The 22,216-nt window shown below is 43.2% G+C and overlaps 1 long non-coding RNA gene across 2 annotated transcripts in view; it reads left to right on the top strand.

The window, feature by feature from the left end:
- The first annotated feature begins 9,011 nt into the window (after positions 1-9,011).
- LOC143817988 (uncharacterized) overlaps positions 9,012-22,216 on the top strand; it is a 47,653-nt gene continuing 34,448 nt past the window's right edge. For both annotated transcript variants that reach the window (XR_013224244.1, XR_013224243.1), the window contains exons 1-3: positions 9,012-9,065; positions 9,141-9,219; positions 10,020-10,131. This is a non-coding gene — a long non-coding RNA (uncharacterized LOC143817988). The remainder of the gene's footprint in view (positions 9,066-9,140; positions 9,220-10,019; positions 10,132-22,216) is intronic.

The raw sequence follows: 22,216 nt of genomic DNA, 5'->3' as shown, positions 1-22,216 counted from the left end.
GGGTGGATTCTGTGGTGGATAGGTTGCAGCGGATCTGGAATCTTGTGGTGGACAACTTGAAGTTGTCACAGGAGAGGGCTCAGCGCTTTGCCAACCGCCGCCGCGGTGTGGGTCCCCGACTACGTGTTGGGGATTTGGTGTGGCTTTCTTCCCGCTTTGTTCCTATGAAGGTTTCCTCTCCCAAATTTAAACCTCGTTTTATTGGTCCTTACAAGATATTGGAAATCCTTAATCCTGTATCCTTTCGCCTGGATCTTCCTGTGTCGTTTGCTATCCACAACGTGTTTCATAGGTCCTTGTTGCAGCGGTACGTTGTGCCTGTGGTTCCTTCTGCTGAGCCTCCTGCTCCGGTGTTGGTTGAGGGCGAGTTGGAGTACGTGGTGGAGAAGATCTTGGATTCTCGTCTCTCCAGGCGGAGGCTTCAGTACCTGGTCAAGTGGAAGGGCTATGGTCAGGAAGATAATTCCTGGGTGGTCGCCTCTGATGTTCATGCGGCCGATTTAGTTCGTGCCTTTCACACCGCTCGTCCTGATCGCCCTGGTGGTCGTGGTGAGGGTTCGGTGACCCCTCACTAAGGGGGGGGTACTGTTGTGATTTTGCTTTTTGCTCCCTCTAGTGGTCATTAGTGATTTGACTCTGGAGCTTCTGTCTTTTCCTATATCCTCACCTGGGCCGTTAGTTCAGGGGCGTTGCTATATAAGCTCCCTGGACCTTCAGTTCAATGCCTGGCATCGTTGAAATCAGAGCTAATCTGTTGTGCTCTTGTCCTATGATCCTGGTTCCTGTATTTCAAGCTAAGTCTGCTTTCTTGCTTTTTGCTTTTGTTTTGTTTGGTATTTTTGTCCAGCTTGTTCCAATCTGTATCCTGACCTTTGCTGGAAGCTCTAGGGGGCTGGTGTTCTCCCCCCGGACCGTTAGACGGTTCGGGGGTTCTTGAATCTCCAGCGTGGATTTTTATAGGGTTTTTGTTGACCAGATAAGTTATCTTGCTATATTCTGCTATTAGTAAGCTGGCCTCTCTTTGCTGAACCTGGTTCATTTCTGTGTTTGTCATTTCCTCTTACCTCACCGTTATTATTTGTGGGGGGCTTGTATCTTGCTTTGGGGTCCCTTTCTCTGGAGGCAAGAGAGGTCTTTGTTTTCTTCTCCTAGGGGTAGTTAGATTCTCCGGCTGGCGCGAGTCATCTAGCGATCACCGTAGGCATGATCCCCGGCTACTTCTAGTGTTGGCGTTAGGAGTAGCTATTTGGTCAACCCAGTTACCACAGCCCTATGAGCTGGATTTTTGAATCTCGCAGACTTACACGTTCCTCTGAGACCCTGTCCACTGGGGTCATAACAGTATCAGGCTTGTTTAGATGTTCTTTTGCATACTTCTTACACTGAATTTTAAGGTGACGACACAGGAGAGGTTTTCTTCTGATGACTTTTCCCTGCAGGTCACATTTGTGCAAGTGTCTCTGACCAGTAAAACAATGTACCATAACTCCAGATTCTGCTAAATCTTTCTGAAGGTCTTTTGCAGTAAAGCTGGGGTTCTGATTTGCCTCTCTAGCTATCCTACGAGCAGCTCTCTCTGAAATTTTGCTTTGTCTTCCAGACCTTATGTTGACCTCCACTTTTCCTGTTAACTGGCATTCCTTAATTACATTTCAAACTGAGGAATGGGCAATTTGAAAATGCTTTGCCATTTTCTTATATCCTTCTCCTGCTTTGTAAGCCTTCACCATTTTCATTCTCTAAATGCTATTCAGCTGCTTATAAGAATCCAAAATTTGCATCACCTGGCCTTTCCTTACAATGATAATAAACAAGCAATAAATCTAACAGCCTAATTAAGGTCTGAAACCTTGGTCACAGTTATCTGAGCACACAAATCTCCAAGATTGACCAAAATCTTGTATCGGCCCATTTTCCTTTTTGTAATTTTAAAAATGTAAAAGATGAAAATATATATACAGCTCTGTCAAAAATTAAGAGACCACTGCAAAATGTTCTTTTTCTCTTCATAGGTATATTTTTGAGTAAAATGTAAATTTTTTTTTTCTATAAACTTCTGACAACATGTCTCCGAATTTCCAAGCAATACATTAAGTATTTTTTTTTCTGAAAAGGAGAAATGGTCACAATTAAAAAAAATAAATAGTGCTTTCATACCTCAAATAATGCAAAGAAAACAAGTTTATAATCATTTGGAAACAACAATACTAATTTTTTTGACTCACGAAGAGTTCAGAAATCAAAATTTTGTGGAACAACCATGATTTTTAGTCACAGCTTTATTGCGTCTTGGCATGCTTTCCACCAGTCTTTCACACTGCTTCTGGCTCAAAAATGTAAGCAGTTCTCCTTTCTTTGATGGCTTGTGACTATCCATCATCCTTTTGATTACATTCCAGAGGTTTTCAATGGGGTTCAGGTCTGGAGATTGGGCTGCCCATGACAGGGTTTTGATGTGGTGGTCTCTTCATTTTTGCCGGAGCTGTATATATATTTTGCCTAAAATACAAAGGAAATGTGTAATCTTTAACTTTAGGCCTTTTAGAGATTATTTAATATTCAACTTGCCTAACTGTTCACAATAACAGTAATTTTGTTTAGGGGTGCCCAAACTTTTACATGCCACTGTATTAAGTGTCATATGTATAGGTGTCATGTATCATGCGTAATACCGTGGGTGAAATACGTATTGATCACGTCACCAATTTTCTAAGTAAATATATTTCTAAAGGAACTATTAACAGGAGAATTCTCATCAGATGTCGGTAAAAACCCATTTAATTCACACAGGCAAAGAAGTCAAACCATAGATACCATAAATTAAGTTATATGTAATAATGAGAAATGACACAGGGAAAATGTATTGAAATTTTGAAGAAAGAGAGGTTCAAAAAGCCATCGAAATTCATGACACCAGCTGAAATCTTTCAGTAGAGATGAGTAAACTTTTAGACGTTCGCCGAACGTACCCGAAACAAATTAAACTCAATGGGAGTGGCATCAATTGACAAACAGTAGAAATTTGGTAATGACAAAGGTATCACAGTCTGCACCAGCATTTACAGCTTTGAATTGAAGTTTCAATTAAGACATGGTGGCTAAGGGAGCAGTGTAAGCCGTCTTTGCTGGCAGCCCTGATACCTCATGCAACATTTAACTAAATTTTTTTTAGTTTCCTAGCCACACTCAGGTGGCACAAACATCAGCTTCATAGACTACTAATTGGTAGAAAAATGTAAGGATAGTAACACAGGTAGGTGACTGATCAACTGACCCATAGTAGAACATTTTATAATGGCACAGCAGCAGTCAGCAATAGGCCATGCATGTGGTATCAGGGTCTGGGCCAGCATTTAGAGCTTTTAATTTAAGCTTAAATTAACATGAGGTGGGTGAGTGACCAGTGTAGACCGGATGCGCTGACAGCAGGGCCGGACTGGTCATCTGGCAATTCTGGCAAATGCCAGAAGGGCCTGTCTGGTCATGGGCTGCCTTGTCTGCTACATTGTTCACAGAATCCATGTTCTCAAGGCACCCATACTGTTAAGAGTTGTGATGGAGCACAAAATCGCTGACTCTGTCACTTACCCCAGCAGGCCACGGGTATCATTAAAAATATTGGTCTTGTAGAAAATCTTCCTTTCCTCCATCCAGGGTAATATTAGTGATATATCCCATCTGGTTCATGGGGACAGGGACAACATGGGCCTGTGTGATTTCAAATGCCAGGGCTGAATTTCAGTCCCAAGTCCGTACCTGGCTGAGAGCCTTGATACTTCATGCAACAGCTCAAACTTCTTTTTTGTTCATCCACACTCTGGAGGCACAAATAACAGCTTGGTAGACTATTAGTGGTAGAAAAATTTAAGGACAGTAACAGAGGTAGTTGACTGATCAATTCACCCACAGTAGAAATTTTAGAATGGCACAGCAGCAGTCAACAATAGGCCATGCATGTTGTATCAGGGTCAGGGCCAGCATTTAGCGCGAGGAATTGAAGTTTCACTTAAGACGTGGTGGCTAAGGAAGCTGTGTAAGCCTTCTTTGCTGGGAGTCCTGGTACCTCATGCAACAGCTCAATTTTTTTTTCCCAGCCAGACTCAGGTGGCAAACGGTAAACCAGTAGGCTGAAAGATCTCTATTGCAATGCAAGTCGATGACATACAGGGTGCAATCCTTGGAAGTAAGCACAAAACAATCGTGCTTTCTGCGCATCCAGGATGGGATAGTGGCGGAGAAATTACTGTACCACCGGGTTGAGCACTTGAGCCATGCAAGGCACGTGTGTGAGGTTGCCCGGCGTAGGGCCGCCACCACGTTTGCACCGTTATCGCACACAGCCTACCCTGGTTCCGGGTTTAGTGGAGACAGCCATTGCTCTAACTCAGCCTTTATAGCTGTCCACAACTCTTGAGCTGTGTAACTGCAATTCCTAAGGTATATTAATTTGAACACTCACTGACTGATTGGAGTGAGCCATGGCTGTACAGCACAGAGGTGGGGGGAGATTCTATTTGCACTGTTGGAAAGAGTGTCGGATTAAGGGAGAGGTTGAGGGCACAGGTGGAGGCCCTAGAGGAGGTGTAGAAGCCAGAAGCAGTGGAGGAACTGTTTGATACAGAGGTTTGTCCCACAAACCTTCGGGATTTAAAGACTTGTGGAGCAGCCCCTTGACCGCCTGCCCCCACAGCCACCAGAGTCACTCAGTGCTCAGTCAGTGAGATGTAACGCCCCTGCCCATGTTTGCTTGTCCAAGGGTCAGTGGTGAAATGTACCATGGCAGACATAGATTTTTTTCAAAGAATGGGTAATATTGTCAGCGACATGTTGGTGTTGCGCAGGCACAGCTTTCTTTGAGAAGTAATGGAGACTGGGCAACTGGTACTGGGGGACTACCACGGCCATTAAGTTTCTGAAACAGTCTGTTTCCATTAGATGGAAAGGCAGACAGATTGGAGATGGTGGAGCTCAAGCTCTTAGCTTTGGAATGTGTAAGAGGAAACTTTCTTTTACGTGACCACAACTGCAGGACCGAGGGCTGGCTGCTGTGCTGAGAGAGGGTGGATTACAGAGAACAGGACAAACTGCTAGACTGTGAGTGAGCTGCAGGAGGAGATGTTATGGTGGATTGAGAAAGATGTGTTGTGCTGGGTGACACAAAAGCAGCAGTCATGTCTACTTCCGTAACATCTGATGGGCTGCCACTCACCCCGACTGTATGGGGTAAACTAGTGTAGTTTCTACAGCCAAAGACCTGTGTGAGAAGACTTGGCATGGAGACAGAGGAGGAAGAAGCAGCCAATGAGGTTGATGGGACGGCTGGTGGTTGGCCAGGCCCACTAGTCCGCATTTTAGCGCAATGAGATTCATACATTAAGGCATGTTGATCGCACATGTGCTGGTTCATGCATGTATGAGGAGGACAGGGTGGTAGCCATGGCAAAAGAGCTGTTGTGTTCTCACACCCTGGTACCCCACAAAGGAAACATAATGTCCCATCAGTTGTATGAGATAAGTGCAAAGTAGAACACTCACAATAGGCTCCGGGGTTCCTTCTGGTTCTGTATTCCTAGTTCCAGCTTCTGGATTCACACATATGCAGCACAGTTCACCTTCATTTGCATTTCCTGAGCTCTCTCTGCATTCTCTAACAACTCTCGTCCTGAAGATGCTCCTTTTATTCATGCAGCTCTCGTGCTCCTAGGTCCACCATCTTCTATCATTCCCCTGTCCGGTTTCTCTTGGAAAAGGTAAAAGGTGCACTCAGTTCTGCCTAATCCCGGCCATAGGCCCCGGCTCCGCTCAGAATGATTACTATACTGTATGGTGACCGCTCGCACGCTGCCCATCCTGGGGTCCCGCACCACCTCAGCATTCTCCAGCCCCACGGCCCTTCTGCCTTCTGTCTCCAGTTGCTAAATCCCTTGCTCTGCTCTTTACCATGAAGTCTCTCCACTATATCTCACTGCTCTGCACTACACTCATCTGTAGCTCCTCCCAACCAGGAAGACCCCTTATTTTACTATGCTTATACTGGCACTCTAATTCCCTATCTCTATTGTGTCCCACTAAACTATACCCAATACTATCCTATTCTACAGCTACCCTCTTACCTTGTCCCTCACATCTTCCCCTATTCCTGTAACATTATCGAACATTAGATGTAAAACTCTTATGCAATATAACATACACAATACTATTATTAAGATACATGTAAGCATCGATCACATTACTTCAATGTAACCGTACACACATAGACACTAGGGGGAGATGCGCATGACAGCTTCAGTCACCCCCTTACACATGTAGTTGTCCAATTATTGCAATTTTTGCGTCTACTGAGTTTTCTTTGCAAATTTGACAGATAACGTGTGTTGGGTCATCCTTTGCGGTCTCAAAAAATGCCCAGGGTAGGTAACCCTTGCCGCCCTTGTAATCTGCACACTCGTGACCGATGCTAGCCACAGCCAGAGTTGGGGCTGAGGATGCAGTGCTTGTTGTGGTTGCATCACTTTGTGTCTGTGTGGAAGCTGCAACATATTCTCCTCATCTTTCTCATCCTCCACCTACTCTGCTAAGCTACTCTGCTGCATACCTCTGAGTTCACACAAAGTGGAATCTACAATCTCATTGTCATCCTCTCTGTTTTTACACTCTTCACACTGAGAGTCACCCTCCTCTTCCTGCCCTGACACCATAGTACAGTCTGAGGATACCCCTGGTATCTGAGTCTCATAACGATCACCTCCACAGTTGGTGGTTAACATCTGGTGACGAGGTTCTAGATTCTGCTCAGACCCTACTTTGTCCGGCCCTGTATGTGGTTCCCCACAGTCATTTTGGCGTTTGGAAATTTTTGACGCAGGGGAAACAAGGGTGAGCGGGGTACCACCTCTGAGAATTGTACTTTGTCTGATGTTGAGGTGGAGGAAGAGGAGGAGAGGCCACTTTGATGCAGCGCTTGTCATCCACTGTAGCACATGCTCTTTCAGAGCCTCATCTACAAGGCGTACCGCTGTGTAGCTGCCAAAGAAAGTGAGTTGAGTAGCTCATTCAATAACAGATGTCAGTGGTCTTTGAATAGGACGAGACAGTGTTTGTTCAGTTTAGCTTTCATTAATATTAACATCTAACCCATGTATACGTCGAACACCAAGTCTATTCCCCTTTCCACCATGACTTTGCATTTTCCTACTCATGTTGTAAGTAGCCTTCCCCTCTTGTAACCTGCTGCTGCACAACCTTACGCCCACAGCTGTCAGTCACCTGTAACTAAATTAACAATTACTATTTACTTTCTTAGATAGTGTGCCTGAACAACAGTGTGAAAAATACTGATTTTTAAGTGGAAATCTGGCCTTCTGATTTGCCACTGAAACACAGTTTTATCACAAACTATTTGGAGTAGCTAATTGACCCTCCAGGCTGCACCCCAATATTAGGCCTATCAATTTTTAATTGGAAATCTGGCCTTCTAATTTTCTCTGTAACACAGTTTTATCACAAACGATGTGGAACAGCTAATTGGGCCTCATGGCAGCACCCCAATATTATGCCTAATGATTTTTAAGTGGAAATCTGGCCTTCCGATTTGTCTCTGAAACACAGTTTTATCACAAAAGGTTTGGATTAGCTATTTGGACCTCAAAGCTGCACTCCAATATTAGGCCTATTGATTTTCAAGTGGAAATCTGGCCTTCTCATTTGCCACTGAAACACAGTTTTATCACAAACAATTTGGAGTAGCTAATTGGGCCTCAAGGCTGCACCCCAATATTAGGCCTAACAATTTTTAATTAGAAATCTGGCCTTCTAACTGTCTCTGAAACACAGTTTTATCACAATTTGAAGTAGCTAATTGGACATCATGGATACACCCCAATAGCATTAGCAGCTTAAAGGGGTATTTCCATCTTGTACATTTATAATCTAAATATTGTACTGCACAATAGATCAAGGCACCACCAGTGGGACCTGCATGTCTCTTGAGTATATGACCCTGATTTGTGCAGCTTTCAGTTAAGAGACACAGAAGTAGGTCTAGAAATGCAAGTCGAATCCACTAAAGACTGTCATCAGCATAGAAGACCAGCAGGGGGTAATTTTAAATAGTAGCACAGGTGTCTGGTATAACCTATACCATGGCCTTTCTTGGGTGACTTTGCCCTGTACACAGGGCTACAGCATATGGGTTTATCCAGCCTGTTTTACTCTTTTTTTTACTAATGCATTGCCATTCAGACATATACCTTAGATGAGTTACTGACTAAAGTGCATATTTTGATACATGTTTGACAGCCACATTGTACAGTCTATATTGATTGCATTGCACAATATTACCACCAATATTTTGTGATACTATTGCTATGTCGGTCTCTTTCACTGTATATATATTTGTTATCACCACACATTATTGCCAGGGAGTGTAATCCCTTTCCTTGGCTGTGTGGTTGTCAAATTGTGTATACGTGTGTTATGCCAAATGCTGGATAGCTATACTGCATAGTTGGGACTGATTTCCCTGCACTAATTGATACTATATACTTCATTCACTAGTGTCTGGGTTGACATTATATATGCCTCACTATGGCTGGTTTCACATTTGCGTCTGTGACTGCAGCGTTTCATCCGCATACTTCCACATGCGTCCAGTGTACATATCTTTAACATGGTGTACACAGGGACGTGTGTTTGCATGCGTTCGCCTGCAGATGCTTAAAAATGTGTTGTTTCGCAGTGTGCAACTGGGTGCGGCTAACGCATCATGTTGCATTTTTTGAGGGTCAAATTTCCACGTCCATACGCATGAGGACGCTTGCGGATTGAGTAAGTCAAAACAATGCATTACAGTCTATGGGAATGTATAGGTATGCTACGACATGCACACGCTTGCATTTGCATAAGCATGCGTATTTCTGAGTAAACATGTCCAGGAACTGGTTTTAAGCTACCTCCCAAACAAAGCTTTTAAAAGATGGTGTGGGCACTGCAAGTCCAGTACTCTCAAGCCTCTGGAAGAGATTGCAAGCAATCAGATTCTGTGAAGACTCAGAAATTTACAAAATGTGAGCATACAAGCTATATGTCTGCCTGTCTGTTTTTCTCCCTGCAGTCTGTAATCATTTCTGTCTCTCTTGCAGCTATAGCCATGTCCTCCGGTGAAGAGCAGACCTCACACAGTGGACAGGAGACTGAAGTGAGTACATTTGCTACTGATTGGTAAGTATTCACTGTCACTATTTACACATGTGAATATGTACACTATATGTACATGTGAATATTTACATGTGAATATGTACATGTGAATATTTACACTATTTACTTGAAAACACAAAAAAGCAAAAAATGTATATTAAGCCGCTCTACCAAACGTCAAGGGATTACATACATTAGTTAGGACTGCTCTGATATGGGTATACCTTGACGTTTGGTAGAGTGGCTTAATATACATTTTTTGCAAAAAACGTATCAACCAGATACCCTGTTTTTTTCCATCTTTTTACTAGCACTTGCTGTCCACTGTGATTTTTTTGCAACAGAGTGTTTTTGGTTTTACTGTGCTTTTTTTGTGTTTTCAAGTCTCTTGGTGGTGTGAACATGTCTCTACGGGCTTGTTCACTGTGTGCGCAGCTCATGTGTTCTGGTTTTACATAATTGTTTTCTTGTGTCCACAAGACTGGGGAGGCCTCCACCCCTCTTTTTTTGAGCTGTGCGCACAGGAGCTGTTCTGTCCAGTGTGTCCACATGGACATTCCTTTTCTGAATCCTGCTCATACAGGTATTGTACATATGACCAGGTTTTAAATACATCACATAGGGATTACATACATTAGTTAGGACTGCTCTGATATGGGTATACCTTGACGTTTGGAAGAGCGGCTTAATATACATTTTTTTCAAAAAAACGTATCAACCAAATACCCTGTTTTTTCCATCAATTTACTAGCAGTTGCTGTCCACTGTGATTTTTTTTTTTGCAACAGAGTGTTTTTGGTTACTGTGCTTTTTTGTGTTTTCAGCTTTCATTTTTGTTTAGAATATGTCACGCTTCATGAGTTTTTGAATATCTGGACTCAAAAATTAGCCTTCCTTCAGTTTTGCTTCAGACAGTCCTTGAAAGTTGGTACACAGGTACATAAAAGTCCTTCTTTTGGTATAGCTTTCACAAACTGTTTTATCAGTCCAAGGTTAACGTGGAGTGGTGGCAGAAGAACTTTAGTGGGATCAACTAAACTTTCTGCAACTATGTTTTTAAGTCCAGATTGTAAAGATGTTTTCTTTGGCAAATGTGTTTGGTCCAGTGATGAGTGCTATCCTGGCTGTCCCATTCACACAAAAAGGATGGGTACTTTATGTAACCTCATTGCTGCCATAGAAGCAAAGAGAGAACTTTTAGATCACCACATATTGATTGACCATAGTTGATCCTCGTAGTTAAGTTTCTTGAGAATAATGTCTACATTTTCATAGCTTTCAGTCTAGTGCACATAATGCCCTACAGGCACTTAAGCATACTTGCTGCCATTGTGCAGTAGCACAGCTTTCAGACTTTTTTGGATGAATCAATAAAGAGTCTCCACTCACTCACATTGTACTCAATGTTAAATTTTTCCATCAGCCTAGGAACATCACTGCTATACACTAGAGACCCGTGTTGAGAAAAGTATGGAAGGAATTGTTTTTCTTTGCTTCTGTACCATGAAAAACACATAGCAGGAGCTAGCAGGTTCTTTTCCTTTAGTCTAGAGCCTAAAAGTTCTACAGAATGTTTAGGAAGGTTCAAGTCCCTGAACAGGGACGTAATGATTGCCACTGCGACCGAGCTCTATGGATGAGGGGCCCGCTGACATCAGCCCCTACTTCAACCGAATGTGTGTCCCTGGACGCACATTCAGCTGATGTGTATTGCAGCGCATAAACTTACCGCCTCTGTGTGCCGCCAGTCATAGGCCAGCAGCTGAAGTCAGTGTGAACGTGACCAGGAACACATGGCAGTGAAGTCATGCGCTCCGGTCACACTCCGAAATCAGCTGCTGACTTCAGAAATGGATACCACATGGCACGGGAGTGCTGGGAAGGTGAGTAGAAGCATTTATTGTTTTTTTTTTGTGTATTGAACAATAACAGAGCCATATAATAGGATAGGGGCCATACACCAGGATGGGGGCTGCAAAAGCAAACAAGACTTTAGATGTATAAAAACAGATAAAATCCCGAGATCCCAACTTACTGTTACCTTCATAAATTAGTGGTGATTCCACATCTAGAATAAGAGATCCAGTTTTGGGCCCTACATTTTAAAAAGGATATTCAGAAATTAGAGTCAGTTCAAAGGCAGGCAACTGTATTATTACAAGATATCAGAAAAGCACTGGCCCTAGATAAGTGGCACTTCCAATATCAATTTAACCAAAAAAAGAGAGCTCATAAGGAAGTCAAATGCCCAGTATAAAATTAAACAAATTTTATTCCAATATAACATAGTATTAACAAACATATAAGAAGGAACACAGACAAAGAAACTGCCAACACTGGTATGCATCAAAGAATAGCACCTTACAGTATCAATAGATGTTCAGTACAAATACAAAAAAGAACCCACTGTATCATACATGAGTTTACCACTATATTAACTAAAACAGGTAACACAAGTGCATAAAAAATGCTACTGAATTATGACCATTGTACTTAAATGTAAATATACAGGTTAGGATGTTTACCATAAATAATTAATCTAAATGAGTATAATAACTCAACAAGGATACACCAATAAATGTGGGTCAGATATTCATTCAAACAAATATGCCCCGTATAGAGTTATCCTGCCTAATTTTGCCAAAGTGCTACGAGCTAGCTGGGGGGTTATCGTTATCGATAACCCCCCAGGAAGAAGCAAGTCGCGAAACGCGCGTCGGGGATCAGCTGCACGCACAGGTTATGTATCATTTGGCACCTTAAGCCCTCTGCCTTATTAAGTCATGTGATGTATCTATGCCTATACTTACTCCCTGTTATACTTTGCACTAAAGCACTTTGTATTGCTGTGAGGCGATTAAGCACACATGCACTAGACACTTTGTAGGCAAACAGTCTATATCTATAGAGGCATTAGGCACTTTTTGCAGACTTAGATAGCTCGTAAACATCCTAACCTGTATATTTACATTTAAGTACAATGGTCATAATTCAGTAGCATTTTTTATGCACTTGTGTTACCTGTTTTAGATAATATAGTGGTAAACTCATGTATGATACAGTGGGTTCTTTTTTGTATTTGTACTGAACATCTATTGATACTGTAAGGTGCTATTCCTTGATGCATACTAGTGTTGGCAGTTTCATTGTCTGTGTTCCTTCTTATATGTTTGTTAATACTATGTTATATTGGAATAAAATTTGTTTAATTTTATACTGGGCATTTGACTTCCTTATGAGCTCTCTTTTTTTGGTTAAATTGATATTGGAAGTGCCACTTATCTAGGGCCAGTGCTTTTCTGATATCTTGTAATAATACAGTTGCCTGCCTTTGAACTGACTCTAATTTCTGAATATCCTTTTTAAAATGTGGGGCCCAAAACTGGATCTCATATTCTAGATGTGGAATCACCACTAATTTATGAAGGTAACAGTAAGTTGGGATCTCGGGATTTTATCTGTTTTTATACATCTAAAATCTTGTTTGCTTTTGCAGCCCCCATCCTGGTGTATGGCCCCTATCCTATTATATGGCTCTGCTATTGTTCAATACACAAAAAAATACCTGTTTTAGATAATATAGTGGTAAACTCAAGTATGATACAGTGGGTTCTTTTTTGTATTTGTACTGAACATCTATTGATACTGTAAGGTGCTATTCCTTGATGCATACCAGTGTATACAGTTTCTTTGTCTGTGTTCCTTCTTATATGTTTGTTAATACTATGTTATATTGGAATAAAATTTGTTTAATTTTATACTGGGCATTTGACTTCCTTATGAGCTCTCTTTTTTTGGTTAAAATGTATTATTACAAGGGATGGAAGGTGTCTCATATGATGAGACGTTGGAAAAGTTGGGCTTGTTTAGCTTAGAAAAAAGACGCCTCATTGGAGATCTCAATTACATGTACCTGTATAAATATATGTGTGGTTAGAACAGAGGACTTGCACATGGGGTGCATTATACTATAGGGAGGACTATGGGCTGTTGCAGGTAGGTGCAGGCTCCACTAGATGGCAGTAGAGTGGAAGCAGCACTGCACCTAAACAGAGCTGGCCTGCAGGGCAGCGTTGAGGCTACCACGAGAGGCAGCAGAATAGTAAAACAAGCCGGGTCAGATCCTAGACTGTAGAGCAGTACCAAAGGAATAAGCAAACTCAAGGTCAGAGACAAGCCAGGGGATCAGAAATGGTCAGGAGTCAATATGCCAGAAGACAAAAGACAGAAGCAGAAAACACAGCAGGACAAATCAGAGCAGAAAACACAGCAGGACAAAGCAGAGCAATCAGAGTTAGCTACAGCAGCCCTAGGCAAAAACTACAACTGACATTGCTTGCAGGAAGCAGCGGTAATAAATAGCTAACCTGAGCCCAGACAGAGGCTGAGAAAGGTTAACTCTTGACATGATCATACCAGGAAAAAGGGAAAACAGAACTCAAAACCCGGTCTGGATCATGACAGTACCCTTCTCTCAAGGGGGGCCACTGGACCCCCAGGTTTCCCAGGATACTGCACATGAAATGCATCGATCAGCATGAACTGATCGTGCCGGGACCCAGGATTGATACTCGGGACCGTAACCCCTTCAATGGATCAAATATTGCAGAGAACTGCGGACCATGCGTGAATCCACAATCCATTCCACCTCATACTCCATCTGCCTGTCCACAGAGGTGGAAGGGATGGAGACCCATCAGAGGAAGGTAAAATGACTTCAGTAGAGACTTATGGAACACATTGGGGATCTGAAGTGACGGAGGTAGGAGTAAGCGAAAGGCAACTGGATTGACAACCTCAATTACCTCATAAGAACCTATAAACCTGGGACCTATCTTAGCGGAAGGAACATTCAGCTGAATGTTCTTGGTAGACAGCCATGCTTTATCTCCCACCTGGAAAATAGGTCCTGTAGATTGTCGCTTATCCGCAAACAGTTTATGTTTGCCCTGAGCTTCCCCAATGTTCCGTTGGACCTCCCTCCATACCTCCCTCAATCGTTCAAAGGCCGAATCAGCCCCTGAACACCTCAAGTCCATCCTGGAAAACTCACCAAAATGGGGGTGAAAACCATAATTACAAGAGGATGGAGAGGTTCCCGTGGACTGATTAATACGATTATTAAAGGCAAACTTAGACAATGGTAACAAAGAACACCAATCATCCTGCTGGGATGTGGCAAGACACTGCAAAATTTGTTCAAGAGACTGATTTGTCCTCTCCGTCTGACCGTTGGTTTCGGGATGATAGGCCGAGGAGAAGGCCAATCTAATACCTAACCTTTTACAAAAATCCCTCCAGAATTTGGACACAAATTGTACCCCTGCATCAGAAACAACACTCAAAGGCGCACCATGCAATTGCACCATGTGCTCAACAAACAACCTAGAAAGTGTTTCAATATTAGGCAGTCCTGCCAAAGGTACAAAATGCGCCTGATTACTGAATCCATCCACCACCACCCAGACCGCAGTCTTGCCATTGGAAGGACGGAGATCAGTGATAAAGTCCATAGACAAATGAGTCCAATGTCTATCTGGCATTAGCAATGGTACCAATTCCCCAGCTGGCCAGTTGTGGGAAGCTTTAGCACTGGCACAAGTATCACAGGAAGACACAAACACGGCGGCATCAGAAGCCATAGAGGACCACCAAAACAGCCTAGCAATAACTCTATGAGTGGCTGAGATTCCAGGATGACCACTAAGAGCAGAATTGTGGAAACTTAGAGCACCCTCAACCGGGACTGAACTTGGACAAAGAGCTTGTCAGGTAATTACGGAGGAGCAAGAGACTGAACCTCACGAATCTCCTGCTCCAATTCTGAGGACACAACTGCCACGACCACCCCGTGCTGAAGAATGGAAGAAGGAGGTTCGGGAGGTGATATCAGATCCAAGCTGCAAGATAAGGCATTCGCCTTGACATTCTTGGAGCCAGGCCGAAAAGTGATAGAAAAATTAAAGCGTGAAAAAAAAGCGGCCGCCTAGCCTGTCTGGGAGTCAAAGGTTTGGCAGTCTCGACATAAGACAGATTCTTGTGGTCTGTAATCACTGTGATCCGATGAACAGCCCCCTCCATAAAGTGCCTCCATTACTTAAAGGCCAACTTGATAGGTAAAAGCTCACGATTCCTAACATCATAATTCCTCTCATCGGGAGAGATTTTTTTTCAAGAAGAAGGCACAGGGCCTCAAGTTAGTCAAAGTGGCGGGCCCTTGGGACAACACTGCCCCTACCCCCACCTCTGACGCGTCCACCTCAGTGATGAACGGTTCAGACGGATCAGGATGGACCAAGACAGGGGCAGACATAAAGCATTTCTTTAATAAAGCAAATGCCGCCATAGGCGGCGCTGACCAGTTTTTTAGGTCAGCCCCCTTAGGAGTCAGATTCGTGAGGGGCTTGACCACCTGTGAAAACCCCTTAATGAATTTCCTATAATAGTTTGCAAACCCCAAAAAACGTTGAAGACCCTTTAAGTCTCTCGGTTGCACCCAATCCACAATGACCCATACCTTCCTAGGGTCCATACGAAACCCCTTGTCAGACAGAATAAACTTCAGAAAGGACAATTCTTGGACAAAGAATGAGCATTTTTCAGGTTTCGCATAAAAAGCGAGTTCTCCCGTAACCTCTGAAGAACTGCACATAGATGATCCATGTGGACTTGTTTGTTAGATGAAAACACAAGGATCTTGTCTAAATACACCACCATAAAGCGCCCAATAAAATCAGAAAATACATGGTTGATAAAATTCTGAAATACAGTTGGCGCATTAGTGACACCAAAGGGCATAACCAAATTCTCAAATAACCCTTCAGAAGTGAGAAATGAGAAATGCCGTTTTCCACTCATCCTCCTCCTGAATACGGATTAAATTATATGCTCCCCTGAGGTCCTATTTAGAAAACCATTTGGCCCTGACAATTGATTGTACAAATCAGGGATGAGCGGGAGGGGATAGGTATTTCTCACTGTAATTTTATTTCATTCCCGAAAATGAGGCACGGGCGCAAACCACCATCTTTTTTTTTACAATAAACAATCCAGCCGCCCCAGGAGAGACCGAGGGATGGATGTGCCCTTTACATAGGCTTTCAGAAATATACATACCATAGAAGAGAAGCAGGACAAAGGCACAGCTGTATGACCTCAGGTTGATGAAGCTGCACATACACCAGGGATTACGGGTGCCACTTCCAAAGAAAAAAAGTCTGCATGTCCATAAAAAAGAAAGAGGATTGGCACATACCGTCCCAAACAAAATCCTTTATTGTGTCATCATCATACCAACAGCAGGCAGATAAAACAGTGGAGCAAATACAGACGATGATCGTTTCATGCTTACATTGCACTTCAACAGGTCATGGCCCACAGGGTGGCGCTCATAGCAATCCGGCATCAACAACCATAGAGGTATCAAGGATACCTCTCGTTGTCATGCCGATGCATCGCTGACCCCCGATGGGGGTCAGCGATGAGCGCATTTCCGTCCGGATGACCGGAAGTGGTAGTTAAATGCCGCTGTCAGCGTTTGACAGTGGCATTTAACTAGTTAATAGCAGCGGGTGGATCACGGGCACATGTCAGCTGTTCAAAACAGCTGACATGTCCCGGCTTTGATGCGGGCTCACTGCCGGAGCCCGCATCAAAGCAGGGGGATCAGACCTCGGACATACTATCCCGTCTGAGGTCAGAAAAGGGTTAAGGAGAAACTCCTCCGAGAGAAACTTAATGACATTCTTCTCCAGCGGTGTTTTGTCAATGGCAACAATATGAGTAGGATTCTCCAGCCTAACTTACACTTGGTCACCAAGTTAGAATCAATAAAGTTCATGGACAACCCGCAGTCAACAAAAGCAGAAGTGGGCATGAAGCAACTCCCACAACTAAGTTCCACTTCAAACAATACTTTAGGAAATGAGGAAAAAGGTACCTGAGAGTCTGGATGACCTCCTCGACAATCACCCATGCCTTAATGTGGCTACCAGGTACATATGAATTGGCCAATTTATGCGCTAAACGCTCTCATTTTTTCATATTTCTAATGCAGTAATGCAGTTCAATTTTCATGTTTCATGTTTGCATGTTTTAGCGCCGCAGTGTGCTGCCTTATTTATTTGACTGTATACGAGTTGGTGACTCTAGGTTCAGCACCTGTTCACACTTATTCTATGTTTGAATGTGACGGTCAGTTTTTTGAAATTTGCATTCATTAGCCTTCTGACTGAGCACTCCACCTTTTAGCCACAGGTGTTTTAATCGCAGCAGGACCATTACCCCTCTACAGAGAGAGATTATAGTCTAAGAAGAGGATTCACAGTAGGTTCCCATTCAGATGAAGACGTTTATTCTCAGTGAGGAAAGGAATGTCTAGGTCCTGATATACGAGAGATGCCTTAATGTGGCTACCAGGTACACATGAATTGGCCAATTTATGCGCTAAACGCTCTCATTTTTTCATATTTCTAATGCAGTAATGCAGTTCAATTTTCATGTTTCATGTTTGCATGTTTTAGCACCGCAGAGTGCTGCCTTATTTATTTGACTGCATACGAGTTGGTGACTCTAGGTTCAGCACCTGTTCACACTTATTCTATGTTTGGATGTGACGGTCAGTTTTTTGAAATTAAGAGAAAACAATAGCTTGCAACTCTCCTTGAACATACAAAACCTCTCCATTTCCCCGGAGAAGGTATCTGGGAGCCTAACCGTAGGTTCAGGAGAGTGCAATGATACATCAACAGTGTCAGAGTGCTTACAGATAGACTGGGAAGAAGATCCCTGCAAAGATTTTACCATGTCAGAAAGCTCTCTTTGCAGATGTTTATGAGACGTGGCCAAGGCCCTATGTTCCACAGACAGATCCTGCATCATTAGTGTCAAACTAGCCATTTGATCCACCCAACTACTGAACGGATCCATAGAAAGCAGAGAAGAGAAAAAACAACTCTGTTTCTGGTCAGTTATAATGTCACATTGCTGCAATGCAGGTAGGTGCAGGCTCCACTATATGGCAGTAGAGTGGAAGCAGGATTGCATCTAGACAGAGCTGGCGTACAATGCAGCAGTGAGGCTACCATGAGAGGCAGCAGAATAGTAAAAAAGCCGGGTCATTTCCTAGACTGTAGCGCAGTACCAAGGGAATAAGCAAACTCAAGGTCAGAGACAAGCCAGGGGATCAGTAACGGTCAGGAGCGGTAAGCCAGAAGACAAAAGATAGAAGCAGGTCAGGATACAAGCCAAGTCAAAACAAGGGAGTCAGCACACGAAAGGGAAACGTTGAGTCAAGATGGGAACAGGGGAAAACAGACACGGGTTCAGACAGCAAATGCAGCAGGACAAATCAGAGCAATCGGAGTCAGCTACAGCAGCCCTAGCCAAAAACTATAACTGACATCACCTGCAGGAAGCAGTGGCAATAAAAAGCCAACCTGAGCCCAGACAGAGGCTGGGAAAGGTTAACCCTCAACTGGTGAGGTGGGGTTTGCCACACCCCAGGGAATATTTCGTCGGCTGCCATTCATTAAAAAATGCTGGTATGATGATACGTGTCTCACTAGCTTCCATCCATTTCCTTGTCAACAGGATGTCATCAAGGCCTCTCTTTTCTAGCCATGCATAATAGAGCTAGCTGTCGCTAAGTGCTGTCTTGGCCTTGCTGAACCCCACATCACCACTCATGTTATTTTTTTTTTTACACATTTTCAAATTTTGAAAACTTCTTTATTTTTTATCAAAGTATTACATTTTCCAATACTTGTGGGTGTCAAAACGATTAAAACAAACGTGATCTTTGCATTTTCTGTAAAAATAAGAGATTTCTAAACACTGAGGTATAGGAAACCCCACATCACCAGTTGCGTGACAAAAACCCCACCTCACCAGTTGAGGGTTAACTCTTGACATGACCAGACCGGGAAAAAGGGAAAACAGGACTCAAAACCCTGTCTGGATCATGACAGCTGTGCATTATACTATATGGAGGACTATAAGCTTCATGATACTGTATGGAGGCATATAGGGAGTGTATTATACTACATGGAGGACTATGGGAGTGCATTATACTGTAGAGACGACTATGGGCTGTGCATTATACTATATGGGGAAGTGAATTATACTTCTGCTATGGGGCCCTATGACTTCTATGTTCACCCCTTGTAAGTATAATGGTTTACTTTTTTTATATATGTTAAAGAACGTTAAAGAACACCGGCAAAATAGGGGATATATATACCAGGATGGGGCCCAAGGTAAGTGACATGTTGTTAGGACTAGCTGAACGCACCAAATAATATAAAGGGAGATATGAGGTGCTTTCGCAGCCCGGGGTCCACCGGGCAGAGATGGAACCTGCTGCTGAGTAATGGCGGATGAACATCTGCTCACACATAGGTTAGACCTCACCCAGTGTGAATGGAAGCGTACTCTGTTGCTTCACAGAGTCGCTTAAATGAATGCTATGTCCTGTTAATAGTCACAGGGTGCAGCTGGTGGATGCTGGTGGGATCCCTATGATTCACCCCCTCTATGCTGGTGATTGGACTCGCTCTGACCCTTGATAGCTTTTGAGCCCGCGCCTGAGGACGCCCTGAGTCAGATCCTGAGTCCAAGCAGGAGTTCCCACCCTACACTGACCGGTTGTCAGGACTTATTAAAGATTTACCGCACAGAGTGCGCACAGCGCTGCTCTGGCAGATGCCACTAACCACCCTAACTAGGGCTAGTTGCGCTTGGCACCGCACTGGCGATGGCTGCTAATTGACCCAGTAATTCATGTCTAGTGCTGGATGGCACAATCTGGCACTAGATAGTTCAATCACCCAATTACTTTCAACAACACTAGGGATGGGAATGATTAAGGAGCTTTCACTAGTTTCAGTCATACATACACACACACACTCGATTTCAGTTCTATACTAGCCGAGCGGCCATGCGAGCCTTTTATAGATGTAGCCTTCCGGGACCTTCCTAGTGGTCTAATCAGAGCCGCTACAGGACCTGAGCATGTGACCTCCGACCTCCAATGAGAGGTTGTCCCATGGGCATGTTCAGTAGATGAAAAGCAAGACTTAGTCCCTGGAACGTCTGCTCACTGCTGATCAATGCTGGTTACAAAGGCTGAACCTGGGGCAGCAGCCGTAACCAACTGCACAGTATCAGCTTAAGTCAGACGCTGGGAATGATGTCTCTGCTGAGCAGACTCCACTTTGGCTGGGGACGAATGGGAGACTGCAGAGGACATGGTTTGAGATTCCCCCTGTGCCATGGTGGGAACTCAACACCTAACACATGTATCAAGATAGGGTGCACATATATATATATATATACACAATAAGGATGGAAGTCCTAATATTGTACTGGGGCCCATCAGACTCTAGTTACACCACTGTCCCTGACTACATCATTTAATTTGAGCTGTGAAAAAAGCTGTGGCTCGTTGGAACTAGCGTGTAAGTCTTCGTCAGACTTTCAGGTGTTTCTCCGAAGGTGAAGGGACAGGTATTCCTTGGTAGCGAGGTACAGGGCGAATCGCTGACTAAAGGTCCGGGTATATAATTTATTTCCTTCTTATTTTAAAGGTTGAATCACTCCACGTTACATGTAAAAAAGTAACAGTCATTTTGCGGTTCCCTCCAGATCATAGGCACGATAAAACAAAAGCTCTTTCTTCCCTTTACACCACTGTCATAGTTCTTCTACACAAACAGAACACACTACATGTGGGGCCCACGACTTGTCCTGATCACCTAGTTTTACATCAAACTACTCATAATACACTTTTGTAAGTCCGTAATATTACTTCACTACAAAACAACTACAAATGTAGCAAAAGTTGTCGGGATGACACCCTTGTAGCAATTCCGATCACTTTGTTACAAACAGAAGCTTAATCCACCACACCACTAAATACTGAGCGGAATCTTGGTAAGCGCACCACCACACTCTTATGAACTCTGTCTAAAAGAAAATCTGCCTTTGCTCCTCATAACAACCATTCAAAGTGCAGCTTTCAGTTCTTATGCTGCTGAAGCAAAATAAAAGATATGCTCTGATTGGATACTATGGAGACCACCACACTGTTTGGAAACTTGGTTACGAAATTTTCTCTGCCCACAGCAGCCAATAGCAGCATCAAAATCATCTACCAAAAGTCACGCAAAGGGGTCAAAGTATGGTGCAAGAAAAAGCCTATGGAGTCAGTATCTTACCCCGGCAGACCTGTGTTATTAACACTTCTATTTTTTTTAAAGCCTTTTTACTTTGCAACATTTTTTTCCACATCTGTCCCAACCTTTTGCACAGTAGTGTATATCTCAGGGTCTGTATTTACTTTTCATCCAATAGCCCCCACGGTTATACAATACACTTATTGTGAATGGAAACAATAGGCAGGACACTGTCAGACTGTTATTTTGTGCCGTTCTTTACAATATGCTGTTAAGAAAAACCGTATAAACTCTTGAAAAGCAAAAGTTATGAAAAAAATATTTTCTAAAATTGTGAACGGTATTTTTGCTCGGAGATGACAGTAATGTTCAATTGCAATATAATAAAAATTGAAAAAGCCATGTCCAAACCTTATTAACCCTCCCACCCACACATAAAACAGTTTATTGTAAGGAGAAATTGACTTCTTGGAATCGGTGTATGTGTGTGGTTAAAGATAATTCTTGCCTTAGTATAGCCTCTGGAGAGATAATAACAATTTTTATTTTGCTCCATCTGATGGCTCAGTGGGTAAGCACAGGGGATAGAGACCTGTGTCTTTTTTATTGTGCTGAGAGTGGGTGTGCTAAAGGCCAACACATGTCACTGTCTTCTCATGGTGTTTACTGGCTAGGTAGTGTCTGGTTAATAAAGGTGCTTGCAAACATCCCGGGGATTGGGAGGTGGGAATTTAGAGAGGGGTCTATTCAGCAAAGGATGACCTTGACAATGTACTGTGGGGGCATTGCAAAGCACAGCATGTGGAGGAGGTAGTGTGGGAAACCAGAAGCTCTGAGTGAGACCTTTT

The sequence above is a fragment of the Ranitomeya variabilis genome, chromosome 3 (genome assembly GCF_051348905.1).
Source record: "Ranitomeya variabilis isolate aRanVar5 chromosome 3, aRanVar5.hap1, whole genome shotgun sequence".
In the NCBI taxonomy this organism is placed as follows: domain Eukaryota; kingdom Metazoa; phylum Chordata; class Amphibia; order Anura; family Dendrobatidae; genus Ranitomeya; species Ranitomeya variabilis.
The sequence above is the reverse complement of the archived record's forward strand: the minus strand, read 5'-3'. Positions and strand labels throughout refer to the sequence as shown.